Source organism: Pleurodeles waltl, chromosome 9, assembly GCF_031143425.1.
Source record: "Pleurodeles waltl isolate 20211129_DDA chromosome 9, aPleWal1.hap1.20221129, whole genome shotgun sequence".
NCBI lineage: Eukaryota > Metazoa > Chordata > Amphibia > Caudata > Salamandridae > Pleurodeles > Pleurodeles waltl.
Window position 1 is genome coordinate 785,728,704 of NC_090448.1, and position 20,318 is coordinate 785,749,021.

The 20,318-nt window shown below is 42.8% G+C and overlaps 1 protein-coding gene across 11 annotated transcripts in view; it reads right to left on the reverse strand.

Moving 5' to 3' along the window:
* NRXN2 (neurexin 2) overlaps positions 1-20,318 on the reverse strand; it is a 1,698,261-nt gene that overhangs the window by 1,555,490 nt on the left and 122,453 nt on the right. For all 11 annotated transcript variants that reach the window (XM_069207993.1, XM_069207988.1, XM_069207998.1 and 8 more), the window contains exon 2: positions 18,392-18,501. The gene's annotated coding sequence lies outside the window, so the exon portion shown is untranslated. The remainder of the gene's footprint in view (positions 1-18,391; positions 18,502-20,318) is intronic.

Genomic DNA, 20,318 nt, shown 5'->3' on the forward strand with positions numbered 1-20,318 from the left:
ACACTTCGATGATGTCATGCTTCAACTGCATTTTCAGTTCTTTCTCAACAGCTTTTTGAAGCCATAAGTATTTTGACTAAACTGAGCGTCTCTCTCAAAATGCGCTTTCTGAAAGAGTTCGACAAGCAGCCATCGATGACTCTTAGGCATATGGCTTCTTCATCGTTGAATTCACTGAACTTTGATGAGTACATCAAGTTCATCAACAAACTCATCCATTATTTCACCATCTCGCTTGGTTGAGAATGTACCTTTCATAGTTGACATTCTGCGTCTGATTGAATTTGGTATTCAATGCTTCTTTGATCAGACCGATATTGCATCGGTGTGAGAGTTTTTTTAAAGACTTCTTTTACATCAACACCGGCAAAGTTCCTTAAATACTTAATGCTTTTCTTATAATGTCCTCCTTCTAGGGCACCTATGAAGTCATCAAAAGTCTCAATCCACACAGTCCGCCTGGCGCCAATATTCTGTTTCTTGGCAGTATCGAATGGTGGTTTAAAAAATGCAGCTGCATTGTACTTCACACCCTTTTCTGCTGCTGCTAACAGATTGTGCCCACAGGTGGTGGGAGCCACTCACTAGTGGCAACTGCAATTTCTGCAGGCACAGGTTGTTTTCTTGTGCTTGGGTCATCCTGTCTGAGCAGAGGTCATAAATCGTCGCCCTCTATCTCAACAGTAAGAAATGATTATTTTCGCACTTGGTGACTGTCTTGCTTAGCTTTTTGAAACATACTTGATTGTCAAGGCCTTTAGAGTTTTGCCAGTACCCACGATGGCTCTATGTTATGGCGCACCACAATCTTTCTTCTTCCTTCTTTCAGCCTTGCCACTGGATTCTGTTGGGCCTTTTGAACGTTCTCATCCACATGGCCTTCCTCTTCCTTGAGGGCTGTACAGGGGCTGGAGGGGTGCTTTGATTCCACATGCCCCAACTCTGACCTGCTTCTCACCAAGCCGAGTGCACATGGCACACATGAGCAGTTTACTGTGTCGCTTTAAACACTCGGGGAGAGCAGCTTAGTTTTTTCGGGGCACGTATGCCCTTACTCGTTGCCACTTGCAGCATCCTACCCCTCGCAGGAGCATGCAAAGATCACGCCACACACAGAGCTCTTGAAAGACGTCTTTATTCCTCCGCATACAATCACACACTGAATCAGTGATTATGTCATAACCATTCATGACCACACCTTGACACCTCCCAGCAGGTTACACAATCTCTCTTCCAAGTCCGCCCAGAACTGCAAGGGTCCTAGGGCACCTGGCCCCATCTTTATACTTTTTGAAGCAAACCTGTGCTGGTGCAGGTTTGCGTAAAAAGTATGGCGCCGGCTAGCCCCAATCCTGGACGCCTCCCGAGCGACATATTTATGGATTGTCTCTAGCAAGCGCTAAGGCCCGGTTAGCCTCAAAATTCCTGACGATAACCGGGTGAGGGAGTTGTAGGGGAAAATGGAGATTGTGTGGGATAGAATGTCGCTAGTCAGGTTAGAGTCAGAAAACTGACTCCAACCTGATTAGCACCATTCTATCTACGTACAATCCCCATGGACATGACTCCTGTATTAGGAAAGACAGGAATCCTTCCCCCTAGCCCAGTGGCCTTGCCTTGGGGACAAATGTTCCCTGGGCATGGCCATTGGGCACAGTGGCATGTAGGTGGGCCCAAGTTAGGCCCCCCAATGTCACTTTGAAAAATAATTCAAAATACTTACCTGGACTTACCTGAAATGGGTACCCCATCCTTAGGTGTCCTCCAGGTTTGGGTGCGGGTGGGTGGGGGTGTCCCTGGGGGCAGGGAAGGGCACCTGTGGGCTGTTTCCATGGTCTCTGACCATGGAAAAGGGCCCACAGGTCCCTTAACGCCTGCCCATACCAGGCGTTAAACGATGGAGCTAAGCAGGCTTAGTGCCATTATTTAAGGCCCTCCTCTCGTGTGTGAATTCAGCATGGGAGGATAAATATGGCGCTAGGGCCATAGCGTGGGAACACCTACCTTGCATCTCATTGACGCAAGGTAGTTTTCCGCAAACAAAAACCGATGCAAACTCCATAACTGTGGCGCTAGACGTGTCTAGCGCCAAAGTATAAATATAGAGTTAGGTTTGCGCTGAATTAGCATTTAAAAAAATGACGCTAATTCGGTGCAAACCGAGTATAAATATGGGCACTAGTCTCACAACCCTACACTGATATCCTACACTTAGACAGGCGTTCATATAAGTTAGCAGCTCTCCATCCAAAATTGTGCCCCTCACTCAGTCTTGAGGCAGTCACTTACAAAAGTAGCTTACTATCGGTTAGTTAAATTACCAGACTAGAAACACAAGGGAAGGCTTTGTTGTCATAGACTTCGGCCCATATGACCTCTGCTAAACGAGGGATATCTCTGCTATCAACAGTCTGAACTTTTAGTATTTGCATAACTCGAGCACAAGATTGACTTCAGATCCCTTATTCTATACGATATATGCAGCTTAAGGCACAGCATTATTGTCCAGACTCTAGCTCTGTGAGATCTTTGCAACCTGTTAAATAGTGCTCAGTTTACAAAACTGTATTGAGGCCACTGCAGTGAGGATAGGTTTGCAGCCCAATGTCTTTCCTTTAAAGATTTACTTACCTAATTGATCGCTTTACCAACAGATGCTTGAGCTTGTAAGTGTTTTGTCACTGCAAAGATAATACTGTTAATAAAGCTTTGAGCCTCTAATATCTATGTAACTGCAGTAAGTCCTCTGCTGTCATAGGCCTCACCCTGTAAGATCAGTCCAAATTGGGGGCAGAACCTTTGGCATGTATGTAAATAGACTGATAGATGCGATAGAAACTATGTAACAAAGGGGCTAGTACAGCAAATTCCTGATGCCCAAGTTTAGAAGATCTCTTTAGCTTGAGTGATAGCACTGCTGTTATAGTACTATAGACTCGGGAATATCCTTTCTGTGAGAGTCTTGACCCAGAAATAAGCATATTAGGTCTGAGTAATGAGCGAGCATCTTCACTGTCAGAATTCTGACAGCGTTATATACACATGTAACCTAAAAGATAGCTTTTTGGTCAGGTGCCCAAGACTGCAAGAGCACAGCTCAGTTGTCTGAGGCCATAATACATATACTTCATTAGATACCTCTTCTCTCAGAGGTCTGAGCCTATATAATCTATGTAACCTAAGGGTAGCTTTGCTGACAGGAGGTTGATGCACAAGCTGGAGTTTCTATGCAACTTGAGTGATTAGCCTGTAGGATCAGTGTAACCTGTGACCATTTTTCGCTGTCGTCTGCCTTATCTTTTTAGATTGGTAAGCCATATAGGATAGCTGCACTGCTCGAAGTTTAGGCCTGTGTGATCTTTGTATCGTGATGGAGAGGTCTTCTGTCTAAGACATGAACTTGTAATGTACCTGTCTACTGAGGAATCGGACTGCACCTGTCGAAAGCCTGAGTGTGTAAGATCTGTGTAAATTGAATGAAAATGTTGCTTTCTGATTCTGGAAATCGATGAGTTCCAACTTGAGGAATAGTTCTGTTGTTAGACATTTAACCCTGTAAGACTTGTCGAACCATAGGGATATATGTGCTATCAGATGCCTGAGAACACACCCACACTGTAATTTAAGGGATTGACAGAGGCCTGCATCTGTAAGAGCCCAGCACCCTTAAGATCTGTGTTATTCAAAAAATAGCTATTCAACATGTGCCTGAGTCTGTAAGACCATTATATGGGTGACAGCCCTGTAGTGATAGACCTAATCCAGTAATGTTGCAAGAGTGCTGTAACCTGAAAGATAGGGCCACTGTACAATGCCTTATTGTGTATGGGGTTTGTAACATAAGGAATGGTTTTGAGACCTGAGCCTTAGGTGCTATGTGGTGTGAGGTACACTTTTCTGTGAGATACCTGATAACTGTAGGATCTCTTCATCAAGAGTGACAGCTCTGATGTTGCCTGTCTGAGCCTGTAAGATTTTCTGTTAGGTGCCAAAGCATGGAAGATTTCTGTAGCCTGAAGGATAGCTCTGCTGTATGAGGCATGAGCTTGCAAGATCTGGGTAATGTGAAACCATGTGAACTGTCAGATGACTAGTCATTTAATATATCTGTGACAAAAGTAGTATTGCTACCTGGAGTCTGGGCCTGGAACCCCTTCATAAATTGATTTCTAGGTTTAATATCTCATATGTTAGCGTAGGCCTGAACCAGTCTGAGGTGCATAACATGAGGAACAGTTTTGTTGTCTGTTGCCCAAGCCAATGAACTCTGTATAACCTGAGAGGTAGCTTATTCTTACATGTCCAGATCTGTGAGATCTTTGTGATCTGATGAAAAAGTCGGCTGTCTAATTTTTGAGCCTTTATGATATTTGAACCCAATGTATTCATACCTCTTCTGTCCTGCCCCTGCGAGATGTGAATAACATGATGTCTAGTTTTTCTGAATGGGACTTGTGTCTGAAAGATCTCCATCTCCAGAGGACAAGTCTTGCTTTCTGAAGAATGGGAGATTTGTGTGACCTGTTGAAATATGCTGCAGACTGAAAAGTGAGTCTGCACATTATCTGTCACTCTAATGGCAGCACCGAGTCCTGGGTTTATAAGATCTGTAAGGAGAGATTACTGCTTAAGTCTGTAAAATGCTAAGAGGTAACTTAATTGTAAGAAAACTTAACTTGTGAGTTACATGAATAGTTTTTTTTTATGAGACCTTAGCCTATAATATCTCTGTAACCTGATTGACTATGATGCTGCACAAAGCTTTATAGAGGTAGGTGTAACATGTGTAATAGTTTGATGTTGGAGGCGGCATGCTCTGGTTTGCTGAGACCAGGCCCTAGCCAGGCGAAACCTACCACTCATGTCAGGAGTAGGTGATTACACTCAATGTACCTGCACTCACTTTTCGGTAGCTTGACACTGAGCAGTCAGGCTTAACACAGGGGCAATGTGTGAAGCACTAGCACAGCACATGTACACGATAAATACACTGAGCATTACAAAAGAGACTTCACATGTGATGTATGTAAAGAAGATTTGTAATCAACATATAGGTTAATTAACACAACATGAACGTCATAGTTTTTTGGCAAGGAAACAACATGTACCGCAACACTGCCATGTGGCGTATTCAGTCACAGGCAGTCACGCCCACGCAGTCACTCCACACCGCTATACGGTGCCAGGGATATCGGGCAGGCTCGAATAGCATGCACTCACACACACACTCTCCTGGCACCCTAATGTGGTGCACTGGTATCGGGCATGTCAGTTGTCACTATCCTTGTAGACCTTGGGGGCCCAAACCTTCTTCCACCCTTCAATCCAATCCTTACTACCCTGCCCCCACTGGTTGGTGATTAAAGCAACCTTTCCCCAGATATTAGGCCGTTAGCAGACCGAGTCACACTTATTCAGAGTTACGAGGGAAATGTGGGGAGAAAGAATAGATACAGGCTGATCAGACAACAGTCGACAAATGGAAGTTATGCCACCACTCGGGAAGTTCACTCACTGGTCCCCTCACCATGCCTTCTGGTGCAGGTTCCAGTCTGCAAAGCACGGGGAGGGTCAACCTAGGACACCCGCTGTTCACAATAGTGCCCAACCAGGCCAGGCAACCCAGTACGTAAATAGTTACTAATTCTGCATCTCCCTGGAATGAAGCACAACATCTGGTGCGCGATGACTTGAATCGCACAAGACCAATCCAATTACACATGAAGAGCTACCAATTTCGTACCTCCCTGGAATGAGGCACAAAGTCTGATGTGTGATGACTTAAGTGACACCATACAAATGCGATTGCACACAAAGAGTTACCAGTTCCATACCTCCTTGTAATAAGGCACACTGTCTGGGACGCAATGACTTGAGCTGCACCAGACAAATCCGATTGCACACGTAGAACTGCCAATTCCATACCTCCCTTGAATAAGGGACAACTCCTGATGCATAATGGCTTGAGTTGCACCAGACAAATCCGATTTCACATGAAGAATTACCAATGCCGTACCTCCCTGGAATGAGGCACAACGTGAAAGCATGATGACTTGAGTCGCACTAGACAAATCTGGTCACACACACAGAGGCGCAAGTTCAGGGGTGCCACACGAGGTAGAATGTGGCACTGCTACAGGTATAACCCCACTTCTGAGTGTCGCTCTCGGTGAATCAGACAATGCATGCAATAGACGTGCAGTCGGTGTGTAGTGCAAGAGAAATGCAGCAAGATCGATGAAGTGGGTCACACAGGGTCATGCAAAACTGGTGAATCCGCTCACCACCATTAAGACGCTTATGTTTGATGTGGCCCCACAATAAAGGGCCACACTCCTTGAATGCAGAAAGTACTTTTCAGGCTCCGCACCAAGCAATACTTGGTTCCACGCTCACACCGCATCTACCAGATAGGAACCGGCAGACGAGGTGGGCACTTAAGAGGGCATCACTCTGCAGATGTCATGGGTGTGAGTCCTTCAGGGGAGGTCTTTGATGTCCCGGAAACCTCTACCAAAGAACAGGGGGCCCCCCAATAAGCCTGTGGAGAGCACACTCTAGGGTGCCACAAAGCAGCAGGCAATCTGTCCAGGCCAGCCACAATTTAGGAAGAGTGTGCAGACCCTTCCAAGGGCAGTAATTACTCCTGGTGCACAACAGAATCTTCTGCAGTGTGCACAATGCCATCTCATAATTCCAGTCCCGCGTCTCCACAAGCGTATTTCTCAATTGCTGCAGTGTGGCACCTGTAGTTATACCATAGTGTGCCTTTGAAGTTGAGGGAGGTTCACAGGTTTTTCCTTTGAACCACAGATGTCTCCACTAAATTTCAGTCCTGTCTGCCATGGGGCTGTGGAATGCATATATTAATCTTTAGTAGGGCCGTGAAGTGGCCCCAAAGGCCAAGTGTCAAAATATCTCCCACTAATCTATACCGCAAGGACCCCAAATGGCAGTTTGTCCGTCTTTCCAGTTGTGTGCCCAAGGTTAATAGCTTTTGCTGGAGAATGCACAAATGTGTTCCCCCACCTCCAGTGCAGACTGAAGTCGAATTTCAAAAGGCACACAAAGCCTTTTAGAGCACAGGAAAGCCTGTTTTCTAGAAGTGGCATTTTTAAAATATTGTAGACAAAACCACCTTTACCATGGGAAGGGGTCTGTCAGGACGAATTCAATGATAGTAAACATTATGAGGCTGCTCCACTGAAACCCACTATTGCAGCTAGGAGTAATTATTCTCCCCCCATTTTAAACTATGGGCAGAACAGCTCTCATATGTAGCGAAAACACCCATGGGTATTGTTCACTTTCTGGGCATACGTGCCCTTGCGCACATACAAGCCTGCATTGGCAGGCTTGACACATTTAAGAGCACCCCAGGTGCAAGTGTGCACACACAGGCCTGCTAAAACAGGCTGTATATATGTTTAAGAACATCATGGGTGGAAGTACACACACTCAAGCCTGCAAAGGCAGGCTGGATAAATGTTTAAGCACACCATGGGGCAAGTGCGCACACACAAGCCTGCTATGGCATGCTGGATACATGGTTAAGCCCACCATGGGTGAAAGTGCACACACACAAGCCTGCTATGACAGGCTGGGTACGTTTTTAAGTACACCATGTGTCCAAGTGTGCACATACAAGCTCGCAATGCCAGTCTGGTCACATGCTTGGAGCACCAGTGGGCAAGCGTGCACACACTGGCCAGTACCACTTCCAAACATGGGCAGGAGAAGTGCGCACACTTTCACACTGTACTCACAGTGGGAAAGTGTCCAAGGCCCTAAGGCCACTGGGTAGGGAGGGTCCTAAGGCGACTGGTTAGAGAATCAGTAAAACCTATGGGAAGAGCCGATCCACTAGGTGAGAAAAACCCACAAGGGGGTTCTTCACTACCGGGACATGGGACACCCATGTGTTCCTGCCCAGCTTTCCATCTACCACCTGCTTTGTTCTTCATGGGGCGCTCTCAGGAGTAGCAGAGGGCTCATTAAGGATTGATTATGGAGTTAGAAGTGCCTGCCTGATCCCCAGGTGCAGCTGCACCTCCACAGGCCTTCATGGTCAGGCCAGATACATGCTTGACAATCTAATTCATTGGGTGGCACAGTCAGTGGAACATCCCACTAGTAGCCAGGGTCACACCGCCTCTGGTTTGTGGTGTACCTTTTAACAGGGCACTCTTGGGTAGAGTACCTGACCCAATCACATAAGGGCCCCTTCCTGGTATATGTAGAAAGGGCTTATGCATTTTCCCACTGCAGTACAGTGGGAAAATGCCTGGAGTTCTAAGGTCATGCAACAAGAGTCAGCAAAGAAAATGGCAGGAAAAAGCTAAATGTTTCAGGGAATTCCCCTAAGAAGGTCCATCTCCAACAATTGGGCTGAACAGTTTCTGTACCCAGACAGACAATGCAGCACAGAAAACCTACACACTTGAGAACTCTCCAGTCTAATGATTTGTTGCCTGAGCACATGTTCAAAGCCTGAGCTTATGAGTTCTGTATGACATTAGATAGTTTGTTGTCTGACTCTGCACTCTTTGTAGTCTGAGGGACAATCCTCAGGCGAACCTATAATATCTGCAAAGTGTGGTGTTGCCTGAGTTGGTAAGAGATGTTTAGTTTAAGTTTAGCAAGATTTATTTGGAAAACTTTACATCAAATCAACTTAAAAAATACTGTTCTAATATTTTTAAACAATATATAAAACAGTTTTAAAATCAGACGATGATCGTAACAATTTTTTTTAAAAGTCATCAGTTCACATTTACAAATTCATCTGAATTAATTTACCTCTATAATGTGTATTAAAACGTGATGACTTACGCCCAAACATAGATCTTATTAATTGTGTTGCATTTTATAGAAAGATTGATCTGTGCTTTTTATTTTTTACCAAATAATTATTGGCATTTGCAAATGCTACCAGATTAGTAAAATCCTTACATAACTATAATGCCTTCTTATAACATCTAAAACAGTGTATAAAGAGTGTATAAAATGACTGTATAAAAAGTTTTTAAAAAATAGCAAAAAATGTACTTCATATTCATAGTTCCTGTCATCATAAATAGTTACTTTTATTCCATTTTGCATTAATACTATTCAGATAAGATAAAGCACATGTGCAAAGGTTTAGCAGGCCAGTCAAGATAGGATCTCATCCCAGCAATGTTTTCATGTATAGATATGCATGCCCAAGAGTTAATCTAAGCAACCACTATGGACATTTGTTGTATACAACCTTAATATAATTTCTACTGTGTCTAGGAACTATTTTTTCTGGTGTGACCAAAGGTGCAGGACTGTTTTAAGTCATGGACAAAGTGAGAATTAGGAGAGGAGTTAAAACTTCAGAGGAGTCCCCTGGTAAGGTCACAGCTATGTGCATACACAGATTTGTTAGGTTTCGCATGTACGCAAGCTTGCGTGCGGCGTGCAAAATCTTTTGTTAATTAAAAAAAAATGTGAAAAGGGCTTAGAACCAGTACCTTTTATACCTGATCTTACCAATGGCTTACTCCAACGTTGTTCTGATTTACGTGCTTCTGATAGGCCAGCACATCGTCTGCACGTCACTTCCTGTTGTCTTCGTCTTTTTTGCCAATCTTGCCATTGAGTTGCCTCTGGACCAAACACTCCTTCCGGTCACTTCCCATTGGACACTGGCCAGTGTCCTTCCTCTGGCTATGACGCTGACGGTACTGCTTTTTTCTTTCTGTATGCCGCCTTTTTTCTTCACTGACATCTTCCTTCTATGCTGCCATCTTCGCTTTCTTTCTATGTTGCCATCTTCTTTTTTCTTTCTAATGCTGTCTTACTTCGCTGACATCTTCGTTCTTTGCTGTCGTCTTCTCTGTCTTCTTTCTTCGTTGCTGTTTTCTTTTTTCTTTCTGATGACGTCTACTAAGTTTGCTGACCTCTTCTTTCTTCACTGCCGTCGTCTCTGTCTTCTTTCTTTGTTGCCATCTTCTTTTTACTTTCTTCATTGCCATCTTATTTTTTCTTTCTGCATGCCGTCTTCTGTCTTCTTTCCTCGCTGTCTTCTTTCCCACATGCTGTCTTCTTCCTCTTTCTTTCCTGTCTTCTTTCTTCTTTCCGGCATGCCACTTTCTGTCTTCTTTCTAAACAGTCTTCTTTCCTGCATGCAGTCTTCTGTCTTCTTTCTTCGCTGTCTTTTTTCCCGCATTCCATCTTCTGTCTTCTTTCTTCGCCATCTTCTTTACTGCATGCCTTCTTCTGTCTTCTTTCTTTGCTGTCTTCTTTACCACATGCCATCTTCTGTATTTTTTCTTCGCTGTTTACTGCATGCCGTATTCTGTTTTCTTTCTTCACTGTCTTCTTTCCCACATGCCGTCTTCTGTCTTCTTTCTTCGTTGACTTCTTTATTCTTTAGCGCATGCCATCTTCTGTCTTCTTTCTTCTCTGTCTTCATTACTGCATGCCATCTTCTGTCTTCTCACTTTTCTGTCTTTATTACTGCATGCCATCTTCTGTCTTCTGTCTTCTTCCTTCGCTGTCTTCTTTCTACTTTACCGCATGCCTTCTTCTGTCTTCTTTCTTCTGTGACTTCTTTGTCCTTTACTGCATGCTGTTTCTGTCTTTATTCTTTGCTGTCTTCTTTCTTCTTCCCCACATGCCCTCTTGCCAATCGCCTTTATTTATTCTTTCTATCTAACTGAATTAAAAATATCAGAAGAATGTTATGATAGTGTTTGTTTTACATTTGCTAAACCATTAACGGTTTATCAAATGTAAACAAACATTAGTATAACGTTTTTCTAATATTTTAGAATCCAATTAGAAAGAAAGAAAAAACAAAGGCGAAACCTATTGGCTCTGTCAATGCTTATTTTAAATTGTAGAGCTGGGCACGCCAGGCCTCCTCATCGTTAACCCTAGCACTCTCAATCATTTGAGGCAATTAAATTAAAAAAATAAACTTTCTGCCTCTGTCTTATGACTTCACACCACATCTACCCCTCTATGTACCTTTCTCGCTCTCTCTCTCTTGCTCTTTCTCATTCATGCTACCTGTGGGGCTATCGTTATGCACGAATCCCCTCTCTCACTCTCTGTCTCAACTACATCTGCCTCTGCTCTCTCAAAATACCTCTTTATCCCACCTTTCTCTACCTTTCTCTCCACCTCTCAATGCCTCATACTGTACCTCGCTGTGTTTCCTTTTCACCGCTTTGCACCTTCCTCAATCTAGTTTACCTCTCTCAACGCAATCTTTATCTTTCCCTCACCTCTCTACCTCTCTACCTCTCTCTCTCTATCTCTCTTGATACCTCATCTCTATCTGCCGCCCAGCACACTGTATCACCACTGTCCAGCTCACCTCTCACCCTATCCCATTTTTCTCTCTACATTCCGTCTCTCTCGGGCCTCATCTCTCTCCACTACGCCTCTTTCTGTACCTCAGATGTCTACCTGGCAGTTCCCCCTTCGCTCACCGTTTACCTCCATCATCTACTCTGTCATCTCACCTTCTTACCTCTTCTCTCTCTCACTTTCATTGTATATTTCTCTTCCCTATATTTCTCTCTCTCTCTCTCTCTCTCTCTCTCTCTCTCTCTTTCTCTCTCTCTCTCTCCCTCTGTATCACTTCACCTCGTGCTCTACAGCCTCTGCCCCTACTTGTTCTTCTTTCTCTGCTCCTCGTCCCTTTTCCTAAGTTCACCCCTCCTTCTCTCCTTTTTTCTCCACCTCATTACTCTTCACTTGACCTGCTTTCCAACATGCCACCCCAACTTGCTCCTCTCTCTACCTCAGCAGTCTCACTACCTTGCAGTTGTCTATACAATTGTCACCGCCTCACCTATCTACCCTCTCTATCACTCCTCTCCACCTTACCCCTCTTTGTACCCCAGGGTACCCCGCCGCTCTCCCTTTTCCTTCAATCTCCCTCCTTATCTTTAGCTCCCGCTACCTCACATTACCTATCTCTCTAACTCTTTCTTTATTAACCTCTTCCACTATCTGCCTCTGTCTCTCAAGCTACCCATCTTTTTCTCTTTGCCTTACATGTCTCCCCACCTCACCTCTCTCTGCCTCATCCCTGTGCACATCCATGCTCTCTCTACTTCACCTCTTCACTGTACTGCTCTGTTTACCGCTCTTTCCCATTTCTCTTACTCTAACAGAGATCATGGTCACGGTCTAGCCATGAAAGGGGACCCCTAGACAGAACAGAGGTGGGACAAGACAGGGGGAGGTAATTAAGGTGAAAATTATTAAAGACAGATATCACCTGATGGAATGGTAAATATTCCCGGAGGAGTGTTTTGATTTACACTGGTGCAGCAACAATGACAGTTGTGAGGAGGACTGATTTGTGATTACAAATATCTGTCAAATTAACCCACAATTTCTTTGGCAAGAGAACATGTATTATTTCAATGTGTTGTGCTACAGTTCTAAACATTCCCCATGTCTGCATTACCATGTCTTTCATAGAAGTGAAGGAACATTTTGGTTGGACACAAAGGGGAGTATTTGGTACGGGTGGTACTGGTGGTGCGTGGCCTGCACAATGTTGAGCTCTGCCCATAGACTTTTATCATGATAAATAAATGGATGGGATGCTTTGCATCGCTTTGCGCCACACACGAGGCCAACCACCACAATTTCATTTACATTTTGCATGATACAGAAAATACAAATCTAAATACAAAATGATATTGATTTGGCAATTAAGCTTTCTTTTGGTGCTATTTAGCACGTGGACCCTTAACAACTCTTTTTGGTAGTCGCAACCTTAAAAGAGTAATGTGCATTGCAGTATTGTTTGGTATCACAATGGCTTGTACTAACTGAAAATGGGAACAAAAACCAAAGTTGTTGTCAATAAAGGATCCCAAATCATGTCTTGCCAAGGATTCCAAAAATCTTCAAGATCGTTCTCCAAAGGCACACCAAGCCCAGGATGCTCGAGTTTTTTTTTTAATACAATTTAATGTAGGAGGAACAGAACATTATCACATATTAAATATCTCTAAGTCCAACCTGATAAAATTCCCGCCCTCGATTTGATGATATACGCACCCAATAATTTACAGTTTAAATGCAAGATGTCACCAGGGAGATGACTTGCCTGCATGAACCCCGAATATAATTACGATTTGAGAACTCTGAAAGATAACTCTGCTCTAGAAAGCTTACTTCTGTATAATATTGTGACCTCTGTTCTCTAGAGTCAGAGCACAGAGATTTGTGTTAAGCCTAAATAACTAACTGGAAAAATCTCTCCTTACACTTGGGAAGGAGTATGCCAAACTGATAGAGTGCCACGGCATAATGAACTTCTGCGCCGTGCACTTTGTCGAAAACCATAAGCAATTTAAACTGAAATAGGTTTGGACTATTTTGTACATTTATAAATGGTACAGTATGTACAGTGAAATGTACCCATAGGTTGCCAAAATTGGCACAATGAAGCAAATCTCGCATTTATCTGCCATTTTGCCAGTTCTCCTTTAAATGTGGGATGGCATTTCACTCTGTGACATTTCTAAAACATATTAGATCTAAACGTTCCAAGTAGGAGGCTTGACACAGTTTCTGCTCAGGGCCTATAACATCCAAAATTATGGTGCCGCATAAATAGATGAACAAAATAGGCAGACAGTTGTATATTTCCGAAAACGGCAAAAATAAAAAGTTCACACCTTTTAATGTGGAAACACACGTTAGACAGAGAATAGTAAAATAATGACTACAAAAATAAAACACATTTAAAAAGACGAAAAGAATGCCCTGCGGATGCATAAACGAAGAATGGATATTGACAAGCATGGGGTTTTTTCTATCAGTGCGTCAGCTCTGCTGCAGATTCATGCAGTTGGCAAACAAGGATGACATTTGATTACTACTGAATTACCATCCGCCCCGGTGAAGGCGCGCGATTCAGCGGCCCCTGCCCTCAATTGACAGCTCCCCAACTTCTCGTTTTCTTTAAAGGTTAAATAGATGCACCGGGAGGGGAAAGTTATGAGCAAAAGAAAATGAAAAAAAACCACACCCCGACATGGAACAAACACGGAAACTATAAGGCGTACTAAGATTTTGGACAAAGACAAAATTATAACATTGTAATTTCCTAGTGAAGTCCGCTGTCTTTGATTGTTTCAACACGTTTTCGTGCGCTGAGACATGGCTGGGTAGAGAGGTACCAGGGATGCACCTGCCAGTATTTTACCTGCATGGCTTGTATATTTTGCATTAAGAATTGTAAAATAATCTGGAAATGTACAAAAATAGTCGATCTGGCACTGGCTTTTATGTGTACCACTGGACTGTACGACGAAACAACGACTGCAAAAAAAACTACTGCCTTAACAACGAGGTCGGAACACCGACCTCGTTGCTACTACTAATGATTTTACCACGAATTCCTTAACAACGATATTTCGTTGTAAAGGCATTCCTGATAAAATCATTAGCAATAGGCACCATTCACCCTACATCCCTCACCCCACCCCCCCAACCCCACCCCAAAACCTAAAACCCCCTGACCCCCACCCACTCCCCAAAACCACAAACGCCCCACCCCCCCAAACCCACCCCAAAACCTAAAACCCCCCACCCACTCCCCAAAACCAAAAACGCCCCACCCCCCCAACCCCACCCTAAAACCTAAAACCCCCTGACCCCCCACCCACTCCCCAAAACCAAAAACGTCCCACCCCCCCAACCCCACCCCAAAACCTAAAACCCCCTGATCCCCCACCCACTCCCCAAAACCAAAAACGCCCCACCCCCCCAACCCCACCCCAAAACCTAAAACCCCCTGACCCCCCACCCCCTCCCCAAAACCTAAACCCACACTTACCTTCGCCAAGTCCCTTCTTTGTACCTTAACCACGCATGTTCGTTGTTCAGAACATACGTAGTTAAGGCACAAAAAAAGTCATAAAAAAGGATGTTTCCCGTACCACTGAGATGAAGTCTCCAGCAGGGGCGGCTCCTCCATAAGGAGCACTCCCCCACCCCCCATCAGCAGCTGCAAAACCTTTCAAAGAAAAGGATAATAAACTACATTTATTATCCTTTTCATTCAAAAGGGTGGGCCACGGGGGTGATGGTGCACAGCACTCCCCCTCCCTGCACATGTATGTTTGGCCGGCAGTCTCAGGCCGGCCCAAACACACATGTTCAGTAGGCTCTCTCAAGCCCGGCAACAGAGAGAGCCTGCACAGGCTCCCAGTGTACCTGGGAGCACCCTGGCTGGGTGCTCCCAGCCAATCCTGACGCTGTTTGAGAAGCGTCAGGATTGGCCACAAGGCAGGTTGGGAGCCTCTGCCTGCAGCATCCAGACGAAGACGAGGAGAGGAGCGGCTCGGTGCAGGAGCAGAGGTAAGTTTTTTTATTTTATTATGAATTCCTCCCGTGCCCCCTCTCCTCCCTGTGTGCCACCCCACCCCCAGGAATCCCCACGAGCCGCCACTGGTCTCCAGGCTCTTTTATATAAACCTCATCTGGTCCCCCAATAACAGGTTCCTTCACATAACCCAAGAGTGTGCTAAGAATGTGATATGAATTTTTCCACTAGACACATCTGGCTTGAGGCAGAATACACACCCTGCTAGCTGTGCCCAGTTTTCCCCATTTTATCCAGATTTAAGCCCTGCAAAACTGTATCTTGAACTTGAGTGACACTCCCCAAAATTTCAGAACAAATCCCACTGCTAATTGAGAGCTAGTCCCCTTATCCAGCTCCCTTGATCTGTATAAGAAATGTCCCTCTACTCCCCTAGATTTTGAAGGGCAACACACTGTAATGTCTATGTGGACCAGAAGCATGGTTCCTGGACTTCAGAGCTCTTTACTACCTGCAAATGGTACTAGAATATTGCTGTTTAAATATTGTGTTAAAAAATATTATTTAAAAAAATACTGCCACTGAAAATATTATTTACACAATTTAGCTCCTTTTTGCGAATTAATATCACAAAATCAACACCCAGTGGAGCAGTATTTTTGAAAATGATGTTTAGACCACAATATTTTGTACCAGACCATATTTTTGATATCAGTTTTCTTTCAATTGGGACTCACTTGTAAGATCAAATGCTTTGGATCCTGACTAAGGGCCTGATTACGACCTTGGTGAAGGGGATTATTCCATCACAAATGTGAAGGATATCCCGTCTGCCATATTACAAGATCCATAGGATATAATGGAACTTGTAATACAGCGGGCGGGATATCCATCATGTTTGTGACGGAGTAATCCCCTCCGCCAAGGTCGTAATCAGGCTCTAAGTGCCTATTTGTAGTATACTGAGGATGGGAGAACATCGACAACATAAGTAATCTGTCCAAGCCAGACTAGTCAATCAGTCTACCCTCAGTGGAAATCTTCTATGTGTATTATCGTAGGTCACAAAATATCATTAAGAAGTACAATATTTTTTGCTCTTTGCCAATAACATCATGGTTAAGAATATTCCTTGCAAAAATACAGTGGTGTTTAATATAGTTTGCATTCATCTCACAACATGTAGAAGTATTAAAGGTTTTCACTTAAAATGTATTTATTTTTGTGTTCTTGCATTTTTTGGGGGAGAAATAAATTATTCCCTTAATTTTTGCAGAATGAGGGTTGTTTGGGGTTTATGTGGATAGTATTTTAATTTGAAATTATTTAATATTTTATGGGAGTTTAATTATTTTTAGTTTATAATACTTTATTTTATTATATAATGGGTGATAATGTGAATGGTGGGATTCATATATTAATGGTGTTTGGTTTTTATATAAATAACGCAGTTACGGGTTGTATTAGGGAATTGTTTTTGTGTATTTTATATATGCTGTATATTTTATTTGGTGTGTATATTTTATATTTGGGGGTTCAGAGGATCGATTTTTAAAATCTATAATTGTATAGGTTATTTTATTGATCTTTATGGGTTGCGTGATGTTTGCAGGATTTGGTGGGCACTGTTTTACTTATTAAGATTTTTTGTTAATTTGAGGGTCCTCAAATGTAATTAATGTTGTTGTGGATTATATGGTTTCTTAATGAGTGTTGTTTTTTTATTTCAGAGTACATTTACGTTTTCATATTCATAGATCATTATTATCATTATTTAAATACATTTTACGTTTTAACAGTATCTATCTAGGTTGTACCTACTGAGGTTCACAGGCATTGGAGTTTATTTTTTTAATATATGTTGTTAGTTTTTCTAGGGCAACATAGTATATTTAGGGTTGGGGTGGGTAGTATGCTTGTAGTAAATTTCTTGTAAAATCTAAAAAATTATGTCTGGTAGTCTTTATTATTGTGGTGTTTGTTTGAAATATAGGGGTAAAATATGTTTAGGGGTAATTAGGGTTAGAGCATTTTGATGCTTTAAATATTTACATTTGAAATTGTTTTTGGTTGAACAGGAGTAATATTACTAAATCTAGCACCCCACCAAAATTTTCATTAGACTGGAATAGTAAATAACACCCTTCTACTTAAAGCACTTTCCCAATGTTTTTGGGACTGGAGCTAAAACAGTAAATTTCCCCTTCCCAATGTATGCACTTCCACCAAGTTTGTAGGACTGAAGTAAAAATAGTAAATATCAAACCACCCAATTTATTAAATATACCCATTGTTTGTTTAACTGGATTTGGATCAGTTATCCGTTTACCCCTACCAATTTATGTACTTTTTGCAATGATTATGGCCATGGAGTTCGAACAGCAAATCAGACAACCCTTAATGTATGATGATTGTGGGGCTCCCTTAAGGAAACTAAGACAGAGTGTTGTAAATATTTTAATTCTTTCCCACAAGTTTTTGAGACTGAATTCAAAAGAGTAAGACCCCACCACATCACTTTACGCACTTTCAAAAATGTGTTGGAAGCAGGCGCAGAAGAGCTTCAGTTTGAAAGTACATCATTCCATATTTACATGATCTTGTTTCAAGAAAAATGCATTGGAGTTTTTTTAATTTGCAACTTTTTTTGCCTTTTTCTTCGGTTTTGTTTTTTTCCTTGTAGTATTAGTTTTCAGGTTTAGAAGGGTCTTCTTGATTTAGAAATAGATTTTTTTTGGCTCATTTTATTTTATTTTATTTTTTGGAAGTCCATTTTTCATTTTTTTCATTATAAGTGAAGCTTGGACTTCTGCAGCATCAGTTCTATAAGTACTTCTATTACATCTGTATTGTATTACAATTTATATTGTCTTTAGATTATTGTACTATTTGTATTGTGTATGAAACATGTACAAATGACCCTCCAAAATTCGAAATCTAAAAAAAAAGTGATAAACCAAAAATAGTACAAAAAGGTAAAAAGTTGAACATTAATGTTTAGGAGATGAAACAGTTTAGTTTGCTTTTATAAGAATACAAATACATAGTTTTCAAACTTACTGGTTGTTGTTACTTTTGCATGAATAATCTCATAACTTTCTTACAGTCTTTTCATGTGGCTTTGTCTTCTTTGGTGGTATTTTTTCTCCAAAGTCTTTCAGCTGATGTATCTGCGTTTGAGATATAACGGGAGAACATTTAGAAATGTATGTGCCAATACATGTACAGTTTATTTAGATGAATATGTATTATAGAGTTGCATAAAATAAAGATACAATTGCTTTGCCGTAGTTAATAATTAGATACTGCTCTTGTGCGAGTAATGTCCGTCTCTCTCCTTAGGCTGATTTAAAAAGATTTACAAGTGTGGTGTGCAGTATTCATATCCCCCAGTGGTTAGCTACGTTTTTTTTGTTTCATTTGAATCTGATCAGTAAAGAAATTATTCGGATTTTTGAATGATGTAATTAGTTGAATCTTACATTTAATTTAATATATGTTTCTAAATAGCAATCGGGAAGAGAAGTGTGGATGAGATTGAAGAATCCCCCATGTCAGATAAAACACATGCAATCTCACTTTATGTAGATGATGCTAGACTTTTCCTTACAGATAGGAAGAAAGACTTCTGTACACATAAGCGCTTTTGTAGCTGTCTGATTTTTAGTAGCCTGGGTAGGAAAATTGGGCACGTACATGTATATACTAATGGAACTCCATATCTGTGTGTGGCCACATTTTTGGGCCTGCAGAGACAAATGTATGATGGAACAACGCATCCGAGAACCACGCATGCCTTAACAACGCGGTTGGAATAATGACCGCGTTGTTTGTACGCATGCCTTTACAACGATTTTTCATTTTAAAAACATGCCTAGTAAAGTCATGTGTGGGAACGGCATGCATGGTTCTGTCGTGCCAGCCCCCCACCTACCCTAAGACCCAAAAGTACCCCAACCCTAATATTTAAACTACCCAACCCCCACCCTCCCTAAAAACAAAACTAGCATGACCCCCCCACCCCTGCCCCTAAAAACAAAACTTCCCTGACTCCCCCACCTGCCCTAAAAACAAAATAAGTCCGACCCCCCCACCAGCTGTAAAAACAAAACTACCCTGACCCCCCCACCCCGCCCCTTAAAACAAAACTACCCCGATCTCCCCACCCCACCCCAAAAACAAAACTACCCTAACCCACCCCGCCCCGAAAAACTGAACATACCCCTACAACCTCCACCCACCCTGAGCTCTAAACCTTTCAAGACCCCTCCCACCTGCCCTATAAACATCCAACCCCAAACCACCCCTGAAATCAAAACTACCCCAACCCCCGCCCCTAAAAACAAAACTACCACGACACCACAATCCCTCCCCTAGAAACAAAACTACCCTGACACTCCCCACTAACCACGAGCCCTAAAACCTTCCTCGACCCCCCACCTACCCTAAAAAGAACCGTCCCCCCAACCACCTTAAAAACAAAACTAACCCACCCCCAACCCCTGCCCTAAAAGCAAAACTACCCTGCCCCCCCTCACCGACCCCTAAAAACAAAACTCCCCCGACTCCCCCACCCTGCCCCTAAAAACAAAACTACCCCAACACCCTCCACCCACCCTGAGCCCTATAACTTTCCCCAACCCCCACCCACCCTAACAACAACCGACCCACCCTAAAAACAAAACAATCCCCACCCCCCCTAAAAACAAAACTACCCTGACCCTCCCACCCACGCGCATAAAAACAAAACTACCCAGAGTTCCCAACTTGCCCTAAAAACAAAATTACCCTGACCCCCACCCTTAAAAAAAATAGCCCAAACCCCCACCCCAAGCCCTTTATCCAACCCATCCCTAAAAACTACCCTCAACCCCACTTACCTTATCGCGTCCTCTCCCGCTCTACTCTGCCTTTTTTTCTAAATTAACCACGCATATGCGTAGTTCAGCACATGCAAGGTTAAGTCAGATAAAAAGCCATGCGTTGT